Genomic DNA, 19,414 nt, shown 5'->3' on the forward strand with positions numbered 1-19,414 from the left:
CCCTCCGCCGCCTCGCCGCCGCCGCCATCACCGACCACCGCGCCGCCTCGACGCCGGCGTCCGCCGCCCCGGCGACCTCTCCTCCGGCCGGCCTCCTCCTCAACCTCCGAGCTCCGGCCACCTTGATCTCCGGCGACACTGTTCCGGCGAGTACTCCGGCGAGCGCCTCAGGAAGTGCGCAGATCTGGATCCAAATGGAGAGGTTGACCTAATTTTGCCTCTGTCCCAATATTTTTGTGCCTCCTTCTTCACATCATAACTCTGCAACGGTGGCTCCGTTTTGGGCGTGTAGCATATCAAATTGTTCGTCTCGATGAGTACTTCATTTCATTGCATTGCATCATGTTCATTGGAGCTCATCTTGATGCCCTAAATGCTGTTGCAAGAGTGCTAGTTTGTGTTAGTTTCAGATTCTTATCAGTAATTGGACATTTTTCATTTTTGCCATGTTTGATGTGTGCCTCCTATGAACTTGAGCCCTACATGAGTTTTGAAGTATGCCATGCCATCTTTACAGGGGTGTATGCCATGTATTTTTGTGATCTCTGTGGTGACTAGCACAAGCATGCAAAGTAGCTCTCATAATGTTGTTGATTTCCGGGACTTAGAAATATCCTAAGTCTTTGCCCTGTCAATATTTTTATGCCATGTATTCATGTTGCTACCGAGTGATCCATGCCTCTTTTGAGCATGATCAGTAAGGATGTTTTGTGGATATTGTTGTGCTCTTTCCATCCATATCTTTGTTTGAAATTATGGAGCACCCTAGCTTGACTCAATCGAGCTCTACTTTTGCTATAAAATGTTCCTGGCAGAATGTTTACATGTTAAGCATTTTTGCCGAGCTTGTTGTAGTTGATCCATGCGTGCTATGTTGTTGTTCTTGTCATGTTTAGCTTCTATGCCATGTATACTTGCTGGGTGTATGCTTAGTTTGTCATGCAATGCCTTGTGGTGAGTGCATCGAGCTCGTAAACATGCCTACTTAATATCTGTTTTGTCATGTTCCAGTTTTTCTACTAAGTCTGAATCTGTTAACGATAATTGCTATGTTCACATGGTTGCCATTGTATTTTCTGATCCCTTTTGGCTTATGGTCAGTAAGGGACCTTTGTTGTATGCTTTGAGTAGCTTCATGCCATGCCTTGCTTTGCCATGATATGTTCCTATAGCATGTTGTTATCTTGCTCTAAATATTGCTTCCTGATGTTAAATTCCTGACATGTTGTTATTTTCACTAAGTCTGTAACCTGATATCTTTTGCACTTTTGCCATGCTTGTTTGAACCTGCTATTGAGTGAATTAGCCGTATCTCAGTGTTCATATTTTGTCAAGCATCTTGAGTGGATCCCTGCCATGTGATTTGTTGCTATGTTAGAGTGCAGTAGATTGTTGTTCTTGATGCATTTAGATTGCCTTGTGCTGTTAATCGCAGATCGGTGCCATATTTGTTTTGCTTGCCATTTGCAAACCGTGCATCCGATTCCGGTGATCTTTATATCGATTTCGACTGAAATCAACTCCTCTTTCCAGTGGCACTCTTGGTTTTCCAAGTTGAGGCCAGGTTCAATCTTTCCTTTCCAAAACATGCATATGCATCACATATCACATCCCGCATATCATGCCATGTTTTGCATCATGTTGTTTGTGCATTGCACGTGGTTGATTGTGTCTCCCTTTGCTTGTGTTCTTGCTTGGGTAGAGCCCGGAGACGAGTACGTGATCGAGGAACCCGTTGAGTACGCTTACGAGGATCAAGCCAACGTCAACTCGAAGAACTTTGCAGGCAAGATGACCATACCCTCGAAATCACTTCTATCTTTGCTTGCTAGATGCTCGCTCTTTTGCTATGCCTATGCTACGATACGTACCACTTGCTTATCATGCCTCCCATATTGCCATGTCAAACCTCTAACCCACCTTGTCCTAGCAAACCGTTGGTTGGCTATGTTACAGCTTTGCTCAGCCCCTCTTATAGCGTTGCTAGTTGCAGGTGAAGATTGGAGTTTGTTCCTTGTTGGAACATGTTTATTGTTGGGATATAATTATTATATCTTGTCTATTTTTAAGGCACCTATATACTTGGTAAAGTATGGAAGGCTCGGCCTTTTGCCTGGTGTTTTGTTCCACTCTTGCCGCCCTAGTTTCCGTCATACCGGTGTTATGTTCCTTGATTTTGAGTTCCTTACACAGTTGGGTTATAATGGGAACCCCTTGACAGTTTGCCTTGAATAAAACTCCTCCAGCAATGCCCAACATTGGTTTTACCATTTGCCACCTAGCCTCTTTTTCCCTTGGGTTTCCGGAGCCCGAGGGTTATCTTTATTTAAACCCCCCCGGGCCAGTGTTCCTCTGAGTGTTGGTCCAAACTAGAGCCCCTTGGAATGCCACCTCAAACTCGAGGGCTGGTTTTAGTTGTACAGATTGCTTATCCGGTGTGCCCTGAGAACGAGACATGTGTAGCTCCTATCGGGATTTGTCGGCACATTCGGGTGGCATTGCTGGACTTGTTTTACCATTGTCGAGATGTCTTGTAACCGGGATTCCGAGTCTGATCGGGTTGTATTGGGAGAAGGAATATCCTTCGTTGACCGTGAGAGCTTGTGATGGGCTAAGTTGGGACACCCCTGCAGGGTTTTGATCTTTCAAAAGCCGTGCCCGCGGTTATGGGCAGATGGGAATTTGTTAATGTCCGGTTGTAGATAACCTGAAACTTAACTTAATTAAAATGAATCAAATAGAGTGTATGGCCGTGATGGTCTCTTTTCGGCGGAGTCCGGGAAGAGAACATGGTCTCGTGTTATGCTTGAACGTAGGTTGTTCTAGGATCACTTTTTGATCATAGTCCATCGATCATGCCTTCGCCTTCTCTTCTCGCTCTCATTTGCGTATGTTAGCCACCATATATGCTAGTGCTTGCTGCAGCTCCTGCTCATACCTTTTACCCTTCCTATAAGCTTAAATAGTCTTGATCGCGAGGGTGTGAGATTGCTGAGTCCCCATGACTCACAGATTACTTCCAAAACCAGATGCAGGAACCGATGATACCGCCCCAGGAGATTCGACTGAGCTCAAGTGGGAGTTTGATGAGGACTCAGGACGATACTACGTTTCCTTTCCAGACGAATTGGTCTCGGTTGCAGCGTAAGGTACTGTCTATGATATCACATCACAATTTGAACTACATTTCTGCATTTGCCTTAATGTCTCACTTGTACGAAAACTGTTAGCAGAAGAACATTTGTTCTCAAGGGACCATAGAATCTCAGAACTATACTGCACACTGCATTATTCTTGTGAGTACCTCTTGCCCTGTATGACCATACTTACTTTCATGGCTGTTTGATTATGTAGCATCACTGCACATGTTAGCCTCGTAATCGTCCATTTGGTGGACATTATAAGATCCTTATGGACTCTTACATAAATTTAGAATCAACCCAATGCTTTTGAAGAGGTTTAGCTCTGCAGTCCTCTTGTAAGGACTGGACGTGGTCTATCACTATACTTACATTAACAGCTACTCCCTCCGTCCCATAATATAAGAACGTTTTATACAGTACACCAGTGTTCAAAACACTCTTGTATTATGGGAAGAGGGATTGGTTCATTTTGTAGCATTCTGCATCTTATCTCCCTCACCCACCATTTACTAAAAAAGATCAGATCTATATTTAATCTTACCAACAAGTAGAATACACAGACAATGCCAGTGCAGAAGTGTAGCCCATTGCTCTTGTCAGTACATTTTGTCCTGTAATGCTTGTACTTCCAAGGATTGGTAGTTGATTATGTAGCATCATTCTGCATCTTATCTTCATTATCCTCTATCCCTTCCAGTATTATCATATCTATAATTACTCTTTACAAAATGTAGAGTACAGGCAATGCTTATGAAGAAGATTCTATGCTGAAATTCTTGAGTTATCCTTCCCTTGCCATGGAGAAGGGCATTATAAAGCCGGTGTTAACTGTTAATGTAAGTCAGTCCTTCTAAAGCCTTTATCCTCGACTGCTGTTTAATTTGCTCATACTTCCTATCGTTTACTGCTGTTTAGTTTGATGTTTCTACCAAAATGCATGTTCGTAAGAACCGTAAGTTCTAAGTTTTACTTGTAAAACCAAATTCCTTATTCATACCATGCACATTACTTAATACTCCCTATATGTATGCTTGTTTTTGTGGATCTATAATCCAGTGTGTTGTGAAGCAGTCCACGTTTGCACCTTGTCATCTCCTGTTTATCTTACTGATGTGGCTGATGATATGAACAACATGCCATGCACATTATCCAAAATAGATACAATGATTTTCTTTGCCCTTCATCTATGCTTGTTATGTTGACATGGTAATCCAGTAGTGTGGTGAAGCTCCCCGCATTATGAACAATGCCAAATTATGCTATTGATATTTTGAACATACTCCTTATTTTCTAATTTGAAATTGGATAGAATTGACAGAACAATTATCATCTTTGTTTATACATATGCAAAACCTGTCATCTCTCTGCTTTGTTTCAGGGTGATATGCCTGATGGCATGCACAAGTTTGGTGAAGGCTGTGAGACAAACCCAACATATATTGCAGCAAAGAAGGCAAAACATCTTGAAGATAGCGAGACAACCCCAAAGTCTTGTCTTGATGCAGTGTTCAAGTTACTTGAGACTAATAGTCAGACAAGCTCACAGAATTCGTTGTCTAAATCAGTTCGACTTCTTCAGTCCCAAGTTCTAGCAGAAAGGCATTCTGCAACTCAACTTCGACTTGAAGTCCTATCTCTAAGAAAGATTGCGGAGAACACCAATGAGAACCTCATCGCTAAACAGCTACACCTGGAAGCTATGACCGACATGCTAGGTCGGTCTCACAGCCTTGCTCAGCAGCTTGCGCAGTAGTTCCCCCACAAGGCTAACCTTTCTTGAACTATCTTGGAAGTGGTCTCGGTTTAGTATTATTTTGTTACGCTGCAATGGTGCCTAGTTTTTGTAATCTGCTTCTTCGGTGCGCTTTATGATCACTGGTGGCGAACTATGATGCCCAGTGGATGTAATATACCTTGAATCCTTTATTGTGTAGTGTAGGTTTATTCTTAGTTACTATGCCGTAATTTCTTTATTGTATAGAGTAGGTTTGTTCTTAATTCCTACTAGTTACGCAGCAGCCCGAAATGAACCCCGGCCCATGATTGTGTCAATCAAATCACGGGCTTTTAACAGGCCAAAATTGTCTGGGTCCTTGTTTGGACCAATCAGATATCGGCTGCGAGCAGGCCGGATGCAAACCGGGCCGTAGTTAGGCCCAACTATATGACGGGCTTTTAATAGGCCGAAATTAATATAGGGCCGAAATGTTAAACGGGCCCTTAACAGGCCAAAACTAATATCAGGCTGAATTACTAAGTGGGCCTTTAGCAAGTGGGCCCAAAAGCATAGTGTCCAGTTAACGGGCCGAATCTGATATGGGCCATAATTGAGCCCAAAACCTCTTAAAGGGTCGGACCTGATCTGGGCCGTAATTTGGCCCAGAACGTGGTAGGCTTTTAACGGGCCGGATCTCATATGGGCCACTATTAGGCCCGGAGCGTGGCAGGCCATTAATGGACCGGATCAAATATGGGCCGGCATTTGGCCCAAAACATGGCAGCAAGTTAATGGGCCGGCCTACTAGGGTCCTCAAAATCTTGTGGGCCTACAGCTGGGCCGGCCCATTAATGTCGGTGAAATCTCGTGGGCCTTTAGTTGGGCTGGCCCATTATGGCACACAAAAATCTTGTGGGCCTTTACCTGGGCCGGCCTATTATGGCCCGCAAAATCTTGTGGGCCTTTAGCTGGGCCAGCCCATTATGGTCCGCAAAATCTCGTGGGCCTTTAGCTGGGCCGGCCCATTATGATCCGCAAAATCTTGTGGGCCTTTAGTTGGGCCGGCCCATTTAAACTTGTTGGGCCGTGCCACGTGTCGACGTATCATAGGCGCCTTCTGTCCAATGAGTGGATGACATCTGTCCCGACGATGAGCCGACACGTGTTTCCTCTAGCCAATGATGATTTTACACGTGGAAAATCCCCATTGGCCGGGGCTGTTAACGGGTTATCGGATCCAAAACCCGACCCGATAGGTTAACGGCGTTTCGTTATGGTGGATGCCACATGTCGGTCACCCTTGACGAAAGCACTTCTGTGACGTGCGATTTATCGTCATGGAAGTGGACACTTCCGTGATGATAATTTTGGTAATGTCATGGAACACTTCTACGACAGCACAGGTATGACTATCTTGATTCTGTCATAAATTTGTCATGGATGTACATGCATGACAAAAAAGCGACCTACTGTGACAAACACGTATCATCACAGAAGTGTATTTTTTTGTAGTGCATGTTTATGGTCAAGAAATTTAACCATCTTTGATTAACGAGCTAGTCAAGTAGAGGCATACTAGGGACACTATGTCATAAATTTAACTAAGTTTCCGATTAATACAATTCTAGCATGAATAATAAACATTTATCATGATATAAGGAAATATAAATAACAACTTTATTATTACCTCTAGGGCATATTTCCTTTAGTCTCCCACTTGCACTAGAGTCAATAATCTATATTACGTAGTAATGATTCTAACACCCATGGAGTTTTGGTGCTGATCATGTTTTGCTCGTGGGAGAGGCTTAGTCAATGGGTTTGCAACATTCAGATCAATATGTATCTTGCAAATTTCTATGTCTCCTTCCTTGACTTGATCGCGGATGGAGTTGAAGCGTCTCTTGATGTGTTTGGTTCTCTTGTGAAATTTGGATTCCTTCGCCAAGTTAATTGCTCCAGTATTGTCACAAAAAAAATCATTGGACCCGATGCACTAGGTATTACATCTAGATCGGATATGAACTCCTTAATCTAGACTCCTTCATTTGCTGCTTCCGAAGAAGCTATGTACTCCGCTTCACACGTAGATCCTGATAATCCCCAAGTGTAGGGAATCATTGTAGCAATTCCCAATGGTGGAAGTGATAAGTATGGAGTGTCAAACCCACAAGGATCTAAAGGTAAGATCAATATTCTCTCAAGCCCTATCTGTCTCTGATACGACTCTGTGTACACCGAACGTTTGCTTCCAACAAGAAACGTGAAATAAAACTACGTTGTGGGTATGAAGAGGATAACTTTGCATGGTATCAGAGAGATAAAATATAAAAGTAGGTGTTGTTATCATAAGTTAGAATATATTACTAAATAATATAGATAGCGAGTGTGGAATAATGATGGATCGGTGTGCGTAATTGTCTTAGGCAATTGTTAACAAGATCGGTGGTCGTCATTCCAATTTCATATGAGGGAGAGGCATAAGCTAACATACTTTCTCTTCTTGGATCATATGCACTTATGATTGGAACTCTAGCAAGCATCCGCAACTACTAAAGATCATTAAGGTAAAACCCAACCATAGAATTAAAGCATCAAGTCCCCTTTATCCCATACGCAACAACCCCCTTACTCGGGTTTATGCTTCTGTCACTCAAGCAACCCACTATAAGCGAATCATGAACGTATTGCAACACCCTATAGCGGGAATCCTTCACGCTTGTGCGACACGGAGGGCACAATAGGACAGCACCAAAATAAAACATACAACTCGTACCAATCTAGATCATTAATCAACCCAAAGACAAAGGATATCTACTCAAAATATCATAGGGTGGCAACACATCATTGGATCATAATATGTGGCATAAAGCACCATGTTCAAGTAGGGATTACAGCGGGGTGTGGGAGAGTGGACCGCGTAAAAGAGATGAGGGTGATGATGATGATGATTATGGTGATGTTGATGAAGACGATCACCGCGGCGATGATTCCCCTCCCGATGGCAGTCTGGTGCCACCGAGAGAGAGGAGGAGAGGTTCTCCCCCTTGTGATTTCTCCTCCATGGCCTCCCACCTGGATGGGGAGAGGTTCTCCCTCTGGATCTTGGTCTTTATGGCGATGATGGCCCCTCCGGGATCCTCCTCCATGGCCTTCGGTGATGATGGCCCCCTCCGGCTGGGTGCCGGAGAGGGCCTAGATTGATTTCTCATGGCTACAGAGGCTTGCGGCGGCGGAACTTCCGATCTAGATTATTTTCTAGGGGTTTCTATATTTATAGGAATTGTTGGCATCGGTTTCACGTCAGGGGGTTCTCCGAGTCGTCCACGAGATAGGGGCTCATGCCCAGGGGGGTGGGGCGCGCCCCCCACCCTTGTGGATGGCTCGGAACTCTTTTGGCCCAACTCTTTTACTCCGGGGCTTCTTTTGGTCCTAAAAATCATCAAAAATTGGCACGTCAATTGGACTCCGTTTGGTATTCCTTTTATGCAATACTCAAGAACAAGGGAAAACAGAAACTGACATTGGGCTCTAGGTTAATAGGTTAGTCCCAAAAATCTATATAAAATAGCATATAAATGCATATAAAACATCTAAGATGGATAATATAATAGCATGAATACTTCATAAATTATAGATACGTTGGAGACGTATCAGCTTCCCCAAGCTTAATTCCTGCTCGTCCTCGAGTAGGTAAATGGTAAAAGAAATAATTTATGAAGTGTCAATGCTAGCAAGTGCATAAGTTTCATCAATGATAGTTCCAATCACTTTTTCTAGCATCATTATATATCATAACACTAGCTCAACTCATGAAACTTCTCATGATCAAGTAACAAGCTATTCACATGTTAAAGTATAGATCATAAACTTTCTTGAAAACTAACAAACTGTGCTCTTAGTCATCAAACAATTGCAATCCATCTTATGTAAGAGCTTTGATTCAGCAAACTCCACATACTCAACTATCATTTAATCTTTCACAATTGCTAACACTCATGTGATATTTATGGGTTCAAAGTTTTAATCGGACACAGAGAAAGATAGGGGCTTATAGTTTCGCCTCCCAACCTTTTACCTCAAGGGTAATGTCAACAATAATAATTTATGAGAACCTACATCCAAGTGGATATATATATCCAGATCGATCCAACACAAAGTGCTTGCCAAAGGAAAAAGTGTAAAAAGGAAAGGTGATGACCACCATGACTCTTGTATAAGGGTAGAAGATAAAAGTAAAAGATAGGCCCTTCGCAGAGGGAAGCAGAGGTTGTCGTGCACTTTTATGGTTGGATGCACAAAATCTTAATGCAAAAGAATGTCACTTTATATTGCCACTTGTGATATGGACCTTTATTATGCAGCCTGTCGCTTTTATTTCTTCCACATCACAAGATCGTATAAAGCTTATTTTCTCCACATTAATAGATCATACATATTTAGAGAGCAATTTTTATTGCTTGCAACAATGACAACTTACTTGAAGGATCTTACTCAATCCATAGGTAGATATGGTGGACTCTCATGGAAAAACTAGGTTTAAGGATATTCGTAAGCACAAGTAGTATCTCTACTTGGTGCAAAGAATTTGGCTAGAATGAGGGGGGAAGGCAAGCTCAACATGTTGGATGATCCAAGACAATATAACATTTCGAATATAGGAAAACATAACCCATTAAGTTGTCTTCCTTGTCCAACATCAACCATTTAGCATGTCATATTTTAATGAGTGCTCACAATTGCAAAAGATGTCCAAGATAGTATATTTATATGTCAAATCTCTCTTCCTTCAATATTCTTTCAGGAATTGTTCAAGTGACCAATGCTGCGTTTGCTAACTTCTAATAAGTTTACTACCTATACTTATTATGTGTGAAGTCATTACTCCCCATGTTGTAAGAATATGAAACATATATAAATTAAAAATTATGATATTCAATTCATTCAACCTTTTACTCATAGGATACATGTGAAGCACGTGAGTATATGACAAACTACTCCAAAAAGATATAAGTGAAGAATACTGAGTAGTCAAATAAGTAAATAGCCATGGGAGGATTCTTCTTCATTCAAGATTTAAGATCCAATGATTTTATTCAAACATCAAGTAAAATTGAAAATACGCTCCAAGCAAGACACATATCATGTGACGAATAAAAATATAGCTCCGAGTAAGGTATATCGATAGTTTTGAAGACGAAAGAGGGGATGCCTTCCGGGGCATCCCCAAGATTAGGCACTTGAGTCTTCCTTGAATATTACCTTGGGGTTCCTTGGGCATCCCCAAGCTTAGGGTCTTTCCACTCCTTATTCTCCTCATATCGATATCTCACCCAAAGCTTGAAAACTTCAATCACACAAAACTTAACGGAACTTCGTGAGATAGTTTCGAATGATAAAGAGTAAACCATTCACTTTGGTACTGTCAAATACAAGGTTCATAATTGTTCTCACACAATGCCTACTGTACCATATCATTTCTACAATTTATATTGAGAAATATAAGCCATAGAAACTAGAAAACAAGCAAACTATGCAATGAAAACAGAATCTGTGAGAAACAGAACAGTCTGTAATGATCTGAACACCAACCATACTTCTGCTACTCCAAAAATTATGAAATAAATTGGTGGACGTGAGGGATTTGTCTATTAATCTTCTGAAAAAGAATCAACTCAATCACACTCTTCTGTAAAAAAATGGCAGCTAATCTCGTGAGCGCAAAGTTTCTGTTTTTTACAGCAAGATCAAATTAACTTTCACCCAAGTCTTCCCAAAGGTCTTACTTGGCACTTTATTGAAACAAAAGCTATAAAACATGATTAATACAGTATATTAATCATGATAACACACAAAAACAGTAAGGGTCAATATTGGGTTGTCTACCAACAAGCGCTTTTCTTTAATGCCTTTTAGCTAGGCATGATGATTTCAATGATGCTCACATAAAAGATCAGAATTGAAATATAAAGAGAGAATCATGAAGAATATTACTATCACATTTAAACCTAACCCACTTCCTATGCCTAGGAATTTTGTGAGCACACAATTTACGGGAACAAGAATCAACTAGCATAGGAAGGCAAAACGAGTATAACTTCAAAACCTTAAGCACATAGAGAGGAAACTTGATATTAATGCAACTCCTACAAGCATGTATTCCTCCCTCATAATAATTTTCAGTAGAATCATGAATGATTTAAACAATATAACCAGCACATAAAGCATTATGTTCATGATCTACAAGCATAGAAATTTCACTAGTCTTCACATAAGCAAAATTCTTCTCATTCGGAATAGTGGGAGCAACCTTCTTCTAAATCCACTTTAGATGATAGTATTATTCATACTCCAAAAGATATAAGTTAAGTTCATGGATCATCCTACAATTAATATAGACTAACCAATATCCAAGCTCAAAATATATAAGTGAAGCACACGAAGCATTCTATAAAACCATACTCAACAGATTTAAGTGAAGCACAAAGAGCAATTCTATAAGATCATACTTAAAAGATATAAGTGAAGCACATGCATTATTCTATAAATCAATAAAGGGCTATCTCATACTATCATAGTTCTTAAAGTAAAAACAAAAAAACAAAGGACACAAATTATGTGAACAAAACAAAAACCGAGGTACACCGATAATTCTTGAAGAAGAAAGATGGGATGCCAACCGGGGCATCCCCAAGCTTAGATGCTTGAGTATCCTTGAAATATTTACTTGGGGTGACTTGGGCATCCCCAAGCTTGAGCTCTTGCCTCTCTTTATTCTTCTCATATCAATAGCTCCTCGATCTTCGAACACTTCATCCACACAAAACTTTAACAAAAACTTTGTGAGATCCGTTAGTGTAAATAAAGCAAATCACTACCTTTAGGTACTGTTGCAAACTTATTCCAATTTCATATTAGAACTATATATACTATATTCCAACTTCACCATGGTTCATACCCCCCTGATACTACACATAGATTCATCAAAATAAGTGAACAACTCATAGAAAACAGAATATGTCAAAAACAGGATACTCTATAGTAATCTGGAAGTTTAGTAAACTTCTGTGACTCCAAAAAAATTCTAAAAAATATGAAAATTTTAAAAAAATTGTATATAAGTAATGTACAAAATGTTTCAGACCCATTTGACTTTCCAGTAAAAAATTAAAAATCATGTGCTACAGCCAAAGTTTCTGTTTTTGTACTGCACAAAGTAAACAGGCAATCTAATCATCCTAAAACCAAGGATTGTCACATTATTTTTATAATACAATGGATATATACAAGGGGATAATTATTTTCAGAGAAGCTTCCATGAAATTTTTTACATTATTTCCATGAGCATGAACACAAGTGTTCAAGGTCGACCCTCATTTCTCCAATGCATAACCTTCCAATCAATTCTCTTATTGAAAAACTTTTTAGGTATGAGAGGCAAGTAAATTTTTTTGTATTTTCAATTCCTTTAAAAAAATTGTATGTTTCACTCACAATTAAATAGAAACAAAAAAGGAAAAACAAAATCTACTTAGTGAAGAAAGCAAACAAGCACACACGAGAATATCAACCCCACGCTATTGCTGCCCGGCAACGGCGCCAGAAAAGAGCTTGATAATCCCCAAGTGCAGGAAATCATCGTAGCAATTCCCAATGGTGGAAGTGATAACTATGGAATGTCGAACCCACAAGGAGCTAAAGGTAAGATCGATATTCTCTCAAGCCCTATCTGCCACTGATACGACTCTACGTACACCGAACCTTTGCTTCCAACAAGAAATGAGAAATAAAACTACGTTGTGGGTATGAAGAAGATAACTTTGCATGGTATCGGATAGATAAAATATAAAAGTAGGTGATGTTATCATAAAGTTAGAATATATTACTAAATATTATAGATAGCAAGTGTGGAATAATGATGGATCGGTGTGCGGAATTGTCTTAGGCAATTGCTAACAAGACCGGTGGTCGTCATTGCAATTTCATATGAGGGAGAGGCATAAGCTAACATACTTTGACTTCTTGGATCATATGCAATTATGATTGGAACTCTAGCAAGCATCCGAAACTACTAAAGATCATTAAGGTAAAACCCAACCATTGCATTAAAGCATCAAGTACCCTTTATCCCATATGCAACAACCCCCTTACTCGGGTTTATGCTTCTGTCACTCAAGCAACCCACTATAAGCGAATCATGAACGTATTGCAACACCCTACAACGTGAATCCCTCACGCTTGCGCGACACGGAGGGCACAATAGGACAGCACCAAAATAAAACATACAACTCGTACCAATCTAGCTCATCAATCAACCCAAAGACAAAGGATATCTACTCAAAACATCATAGGATGCCAACACATCATTGGATCATAATATGTGGCATAAAGGACCATGTTCAAGTAGGGATTATAGCGGGGTGCAGGAGAGTGGACCGCGTAAAAGAGATGAGGGTGATGTTGATGATGGGTATGTTGATGAAGACGATCACCGCGGCGATGATTCCCCTCCCGATGGCACTCCGGTGCCACCGAGAGAGAGGAGGAGAGGTTCTACCCCTTGTGCTTTCTCCTCCATGGCCTCCCCTGGATGGGGAGAGGATCTCCCTTTGGATCTTGGCGTTTATGGCAATGATGGCCCCTCTGGGATCCTCCTCCATGGCCTCCGGTGATGATGGCCCCCTCCGGCAGGGTGCCAGAGAGGGCCTAGATTGATTTCTACTGGCTACAGAGGCTTGCGGCGGTGGAACTTCCGATCTAGGTTATTTTCTGGGGGTTTCTATATTTATAGGAATTTTTTGTGTCAGTTTCACATCAGGGGGGTCTCCGAGTCATCCACGAGATAGGGGCCCACGCCCAGGGGGGTGGGGCGCGCCCCCCACCCTCGTGGTCGGCTCGGGACTCTTCTGGCCCAACTCTTTTACTCCCAGGGCTTCTTTGGGTCCATTAAAAATCATCAAAAATTGGCACGTCAATTGGACTCTGTTTGGTATTCCTTTTCTACAATACTCAAAAACAAGGGGAAAACAGAAACTAGCACTGGGCTCTAGGTTAATTGGTTAGTCCCAAAAATCTTATAAAATAGAATATAAAACATCTAAGATGGATAATATAATAGCATGAATACTTCATAAATTATAGATACGTTGGAGACGTATCAGATCCCGCCATGACGCTCTGCTTGGAACTGCCCCAACTGATAGCTACACCATTCAATATAAATATGTATCCGGTTTGTAACTTAGAGTCATCCAGATTAGTGTCAAAGCTTGCATCGACGTAACAATTTACGACAAGCTCTTTGTCACCTCCATAAACGAGAAACATATCGTTAGTCCTTTACAGGTATTTCAGGATGTTCTTGACCGCTGTCAAGTGATCCCCTCCTAGATTACTTTGGTACCTCCCTGCTAAACTTATAGCAAGGCACACATCAGATCTGGTACACAACATTGCATACATGATAGAACCTATGGCTAAGGCAAAGGGAATGACTTTCATTTTCTCTCTATCTTATGCAGTGGTCAAGCATTGAGTCTGACTCAATTTCACACCTTGTAACACAGACAAGAGACTGATCCATTTCGAACTTCTTCAAAACTTTATCAAGGTATGTGCTTTGCGAAAGTACAATTAAGCATCTTGATCTATCTCTATAGATCTTGATGCCCAATATATAAGCAACTTCACCGAGGTCTTTCATTGAAAAATTCTTATTCAAGTATCCTTTTATGCTATCCAGGAATTATGTACTATTTCCAATCAACAATATGTCATCCACTTATAATATCAGAAATGCTACATAGCTCCCACTCACTTTCTTGTAAATACATGCTTCTCCAAAAGTCTGTATAAAACCATATGCTTTGAACACACTATCAAAGTGTATATTCCAACTCCGAGAGGCTTGCACCAGTCCATAAATGGATGGTTGGAGCTTGCACACTTTGTTAGCACCTTTAGGATCAACAAAACCTTCTGGTTGCATCATATACAACTCTTCTTTAAGATATCCATTAAGGAATGCAGTTTTGACATCCATGTGCCAAATTTCGTAATCATAAAATGCGGCAATTGCTAACATGATTCGGACAGACTTAAGCATCGCTACGGGTGAGAAGGTCTCATCGTAGTCAACTCCTGAAACTTCTTGAAAACCTTTCACAACAAATCGAGCTTTGTAGATAGTAACATTACCGTCAGTGTTAGTCTTCTTCTTGAAGATCCATTTATTCTATGTCTTGCCGATCATCGGGCAAGTCAACCAAAGTCCACACTTTGTTCTCATACATGGATCCCATCTCAGATTTCATGGCCTCAAGCCATTTTGCGGAATCTGGGCTCATCATCGCTTCCTCAAAGTTCGTAGGTTGGTCATGATCAAGCAACATGACCTCCAGAATAGGATTACCGTACCACTCTGGTGCGGATCGTCCTCTGGTTGACCTACGAGGTTTGGTAGTAACTTTATCTGAAGTTTCATGATCATCATCATTAGCTTCCTCACTAATTAGTGTAGGAATCACTCGAACTAATTTATGTGATGAAATAATTTCCAATTCGGGAGAAGGTACAATTACCTCATCAAGTTCTACTTTCCTCCCACTCACTTCTTTTGAGAGAAACTCCTTCTCTAGAAATAATCCATTCTTAGCAATGAATATCTTGCCTTCGGATCTGTGATAGAAGGTGTACCCAACAGTCTCCTTTGGGTATCCTATGAAGACACATTTCTCCGATATGGGTTCGAGCTTATAAGGTTGAAGCTTTTTCACATAAGCATTGCAGCCCCAAACTTTAAGAAACAACAGCTTAGGTTTCTTGCCAAACCACAGTTCATATGGTGTCGTCTCAACAGATTTAGATGGCGTCCTATTTAATGTGAATGCAGTCGCCTCTAAAGCATAACCCCAAAACGATAGCGGTAAATCGGTAAGAGACATCAAGATCACACCATGTCTAATAAAGTATGATTACGATGTTTGGACACACCATTACGCTGTGGTGTTCCAGGTGGCGTGAGTTGCGAAACTATTCCACATTGTTTAAAATGAAGACCAAACTTGTAACTCAAATATTCTCCTCCACGATCAGATCGTAGAAACTTTATTTTCTTGTTACGATGATTTTCCACTTCACTCTGAAATTCTTTGAACTTTTCAAATGTTTCAGACTTATGTTTCATTAAGTAGATATACCCATATCTGCTCAAATCATCTGTGAAGGTTAGAAAATAACGATACCCGCCACGAGCCTCAACACTCATCGTACCGCATACATCAGTATGTATTATTTCCAACAAGTCAGTTGCTCGCTCCATTGTTCCGGAGAACGGAGCCTTAGTCATCTTTCCCATGAGGCATGGTTCACAAGCATCAAGTGATTCCAAAAGCCCATCAGCATGGAGTTTCTTCATGCGCTTTACACCAATATGACCTAAACGGCAGTGCCACAAATAAGTTGCACTATCATTATTAACTTTGCATCTTTTGGCTTCAATATTATGAATATTTGTATCGCTACAATTGAGATTCAACAAAAATAGACCACTCATCAAGGGTGCATGACCATAAAAGATATTACTCATATAAATAGAACAACCATTATTCTCTGATTTAAATGAATAACCGTCTCGCATCAAACAGGATCCAGATATAATGTTCATGCTCAACGCTGGCACTAAATAACAATTATTTAGGTCTAAAACTAATCCCGACAGTAGATGTAGAGGTAGCATGCCGACGGCGATCACATCGACTTTGGAACCATTTCCCACGTGCATCGTCACCTCATCCTTAGCCAATCTTCGTTTAATCTGTAGCCCCTGTTTCGAGTTGCAAATATGAGCAACAGAACCAATATCAAATACCCAGGCGCTACTACGAGCATTAGTAAGGTACACATCAATAACATGTCTATCAAATATACCTTTCACTTTGCCATCCTTCTTATCCGCCAAATACTTGAGGTAGTTCCGCTTCCAGTGACCAGTCCCTTTGCAGTAGAAGCACTCAGTTTCAGGCTTAGGTCCAGACTTGGGCTTCTTCCCTTGAGCGGCAACTGGCATGTTGTTCTTCTTGAAGTTCCCTTTCTTCCCTTTGCCCTTTTTCTTGAAACTAGTGGTATTGTTCACCATCAACACTTGATGTTCCTTCTTGACTTCTACCTCCGTAGCCTTTAGCATTGTGAAGAGCTCGGGAATTGTCTTTTCCATCCCTTGCATATTATAGTTCATCACGAAGCCTTTATAGCTTGGTGGCAGTGATTGAAGAACTCTGTCAATGACACTATCATCAGGAAGATTAACTCCCAGCTGAGTCAAGTGGTTATGGTACCCAGACATTCTGAGTATGTGTTCACTGACAGAACTATTCTCCTCCATTTTGCAGCTACAGAACTTGTTGGAGACTTCATATCTCTCAACTCGGGCATTTGCTTGAAATATTAACTTCAACTCCTGGAACATCTCATATGCTCCATGACATTCAAAACGTCTTTGAAGTCCCGATTCTAAGCCGTAAAGCATCGCACACTGAACTATCAAGTAGTCATCAGCTTTTCTTTGCAGACGTTCATAACGTCCGGGGTTGCTCCTGCAGCGGGTCTTGTACCTAGTGGTGCTTCCAGGACGTAATTCTTCTGTGCAGCAATGAGGATAATCCTCAATTTACGGACCCAGTCCGTGTAGTTGCTACCATTATCTTTCAACTTAGCTTTCTCTAGGACCGCATTAAAATTCAAGGGAACGGTAGCACGGGCCATTGATCTACAACAACATAGATATGCAAAAACTATCAGGTACTAAGTTCATGATAATTAATGTTCAATTAGTCATATTACTAATGAACTCCCACTTAGATAGAAATCCCTCCAGTCATGTAAATGAACACGTGATCCATATCAACTAAACCATGTCCGATCATCACGTGAGATGGAGTAGTTTTCAATGGTGAACATCACTATATTGGTCATATCTACTATATGATTCATGTTCGACCTTTCGGTCTCAGTGTTTTGAGGCCATATCTGCATATGCTAGGCTCATCAAGTTTAACTGAGTATTCTGCACGTGCAAAAACTGGCTTGCACCGTTGTATGTGAATGTAGAGCTTATCACACCCGATCATCACGTGGTGTCTCGGCACGACGAACTATAGCAACGGTGCATACTCAGGGGAACACTTATACCTTGAAATTTAGTGAGGGATCATCTTATAATGCTATCGCTGAACTAAGGAAAATAAGATGCATAAAGGATAAACATCACATGCAATCAAAATATGTGACATGATATGGTCATCATCATCTTGTGCCTTTGATCTCCATCTCCAAAGCACCGCCATGATCTCCATCGTCACCGGCTTGACACCTTGATCTCCATCGTAGCGTTGTTGTCGTCTCGCCAACTATTGCTTCTACGACTATCGCTACCGCTTAGTGATAAAGTAAAGCAATTACATGGCGATTGCATTTCATACAATAAAGCGACAACCATATGGCTCCTGCCAGTTGCCGATAACTGTTACAAAACATGATCATCTCGTACAACAATTTATATCTCAGCACGTCTTGACCATATCACATCACAACATGCCCTGCAAAAACAAGTTAGACGTTCTCTACTTTGTTGTTGCAAGTTTTACGTGGCTGCTACTGGCTTCTAGCAAGAACCATTCTTACATACGCATCAAAACCACAACGATTTTTCATCAAGTGTGTTATTTTAACCTTCAACAAGGACCGGCCGTAGTCAAACTCGATTCAAGTAAAGTTGGAGAAACAGACACCCGCCAGCCACCTGTGTGCAAAGCACGTCGTTAGAACCAGTCTCATGAACACGGTCATGTAATGTCAGTCCAGGCCGCTTCATCCAACAATACCGCCAAATCAAAGTAAGACGTTGGTGGTAAGCAGTATGACTATTATCGCCCACAACTCTTTGTGTTCCACTCGTGCATATCATCTACACATAGACTTGGCTTGGATGCCACTGTTGGGGAACGTAGCATGCAATTTCAAAACATTTCCTACGATCACACAAGATCTATCTAGGAGATGCATAGCAACGAGACGGGGAGAGTGTGTCCATGTACCCTTGTAGACCGAAAGCGGAAGCGTTAGGTCAACACGGTTGATGCAGTCGAACGTCTTCACGATCCAACCGATCCAAGTACCGAACATACGGCACCTCCGTGTTCAGCACACGTTCAGCTCAATGACGTCCCTCGAGCTCTCGATCCAGTAGAGGATCGAGGGAGAGTTCCAACAGCACGACGGCGTGGTGACGCACTACTAGGAAAAGGGCTATAGATGGAAATGACACTAATGGCACACTAGACATGTGGTGCGCCATTAGTATATACTAATGGCGCACCACCTTCTGATGCGCCATTAGTGTTGAAACTACTAATGGCGCACCCTGCCCACGGTGCGCCATTAGTACCAATTTTTTTTGAACTAGTGCGCCTGTCCAAACATACTAATGGCGCACCGTGGGTGTGGTGCGCCATTACTAGTTAAACTAGTAATGGCGCACCATGCCACGGTGCGCCAT

This window comes from Triticum dicoccoides, chromosome 4A (assembly GCF_002162155.2).
Source record: "Triticum dicoccoides isolate Atlit2015 ecotype Zavitan chromosome 4A, WEW_v2.0, whole genome shotgun sequence".
NCBI classification, from domain to species: Eukaryota; Viridiplantae; Streptophyta; class Magnoliopsida; order Poales; family Poaceae; genus Triticum; species Triticum dicoccoides.